The sequence below is a fragment of the Gavialis gangeticus genome, unplaced genomic scaffold, assembly GCF_001723915.1.
Source record: "Gavialis gangeticus isolate Ggan-Ray unplaced genomic scaffold, GavGan_comp1, whole genome shotgun sequence".
In the NCBI taxonomy this organism is placed as follows: Eukaryota; Metazoa; Chordata; order Crocodylia; family Gavialidae; genus Gavialis; species Gavialis gangeticus.
Window position 1 is genome coordinate 6,940,840 of NW_017728993.1, and position 2,013 is coordinate 6,942,852.

The following is a 2,013-nucleotide window of genomic DNA, read 5'->3' on the forward strand; positions in this document are numbered from 1 at the left end:
GGGGTTTTTTTCCTCCTCAAATTTAAACAAACAATGTTAGGAAAGGACATGCTGTTGTGTGGGGGTGGAGGCGGGGCACAGAAAGCTGCCAGCTCCCCGCTGCCCTGCCACACTTCCCCTGCAGGCAGGGGCAGCCGTGAGGGGCACAACCCTGCGCTGCTGCCCACACTGCTCCCGTGCACACGGGAAGTGTGGCAGGGCAGCGGGGAGCTCGGAGCAGGGAGCTTTCTGCACGCCCTGCTGTGCCTGCCATGCTGCGTTCCAGCACTGCTCTGCAGAAGCGGGGAGGGCAGCACAGCGGGGAGCATTGCTGGTATGTGCTGCCTCCCTGGAGCCCAGGGCCAGGCCTGGGGCTGACAGGCAGCTGGGGCTGGGGCCAGGATAGAGAGGCAGCAGATGTTTGCAGCTGGCCCAGGTTCTGGGACAGCCACAGAACCTGGGCTGGAGGCAGGGGCTTTGGGTGGGGAGCAAGGGCCACAAGCAGGACATCGTGCCCTGTACCCGCTGCCCTCATTTTCTTTTTCTGGCACACCAGCACTCCGGCACCTTCCAAGGTAGGCATTGTGGGGATTTCTCCAGCCAAAAAACATTGCCTACCCCTGGTGTATTGTCTTTACATTTTTACAAGCATTCCAATAAAAATATTTTTTGTCAATATATAAAGCTTTGAATTTGTTTGACTATAACATTTAAACCACATTCAGTGAGCTGTTTAATTTGTTTCCTAATCAAACATGGGGGTACTTTTTTAGTTTTGTTTACTAAATATAAGTCAAATAAACATGCCAAATCAAATCACGCTGTTTGGAGCACTCAAAACTTTCTGGAAAACCCACGTCCCTGGCCTGGGCCTAGCCACTTTCACCAGTGCTCTGGGGTCATGGGCCCATCCCTTAAGGGAGGTGAGGTCACAGGCCCATCCCTTAAGGGAGGCTACTGGGGACACATCAGTAGATTACTTGGGACTAAGGTTGCCAGCTCTGGCTGTAGCTATTCCGGGAGATATTTTTTCTCCAACATAACATAATGCAGCTTCAAAATATCCTATTAAAATCTCCTGGATTGCTTTCAGAAGTCACCAGGAGATCAATGCCAATTCCAGTAGATTCCTGGCCAGTCCAGGAGGGTTGGCAACCCTCCTTGGGACAACTAAAAAGAAAATAGGAAGGGAGGTGACTGAGGTCATAGGTTAGTAACAAGGGATCCAGAAGGGGACACGAAGCAGTTCACATTGGACAGCACCCACTGCCCCCTGCATGAATCGAGAGAGCCTGTGGATGCCAGGCCATGAAACTTTGGGGCTAGCCAGGGAGGCTGCAACCAGAGGAGCAGCATCAGGAGCGACAGTGGCATGGGCAGATTTTGAAGAGGGGGAGTAGGTGCCTTGTCACCTATAAAACACCACCTGTTTTTCTGCAGTTGAGATAAGCCAACAGCCCTAGTAACAGGAGTGGACCCTGGGCTGCATTATGCAGTTTAAGATTGAAACAAAAACCAATAGAACTTCACTGGAATGAGTTAAACCCAGTGTAGTCTGCAGGGCTGTGAAAGAGGAGCTTCCTGACCAGGAGGAGAGACCAGACAGCTGCAGGGCAGAACAAGGACTAGTTCCATGGGTGGGACATCCAGGCCACTAGAAAAAAGAAGGGGTGGGTAACACCTGTGGAAGGAAGAGTTAGGAAGGAAGGAGGTAGATCAGAATAAGCCATGGAGTTGGTTGACACCCTCAAGCTGTTGCCTGTCTGGAAGTGCTGTCACCACTCCCAGGCTGTTAGTGTTAATCTTCGGGTGGAGCAGGAATCAAACGGGGCAGGGGATGCAAGTGCACCCCCCCATCCACCCCAAGCAGTGGGATCTGTCCCACATCAGCCCTGCTCCCCAGTCCCTAGCCGTCATAGGGATCCTCCTTGCCGTACATTAGCAAACACCAATTCACTGTTTCCCCCCACCACATCTTACTCCCCATGCCAGAGGAAGTGAAGTACTTCCTTTTCTCTTAAATCTGCTTCCTGA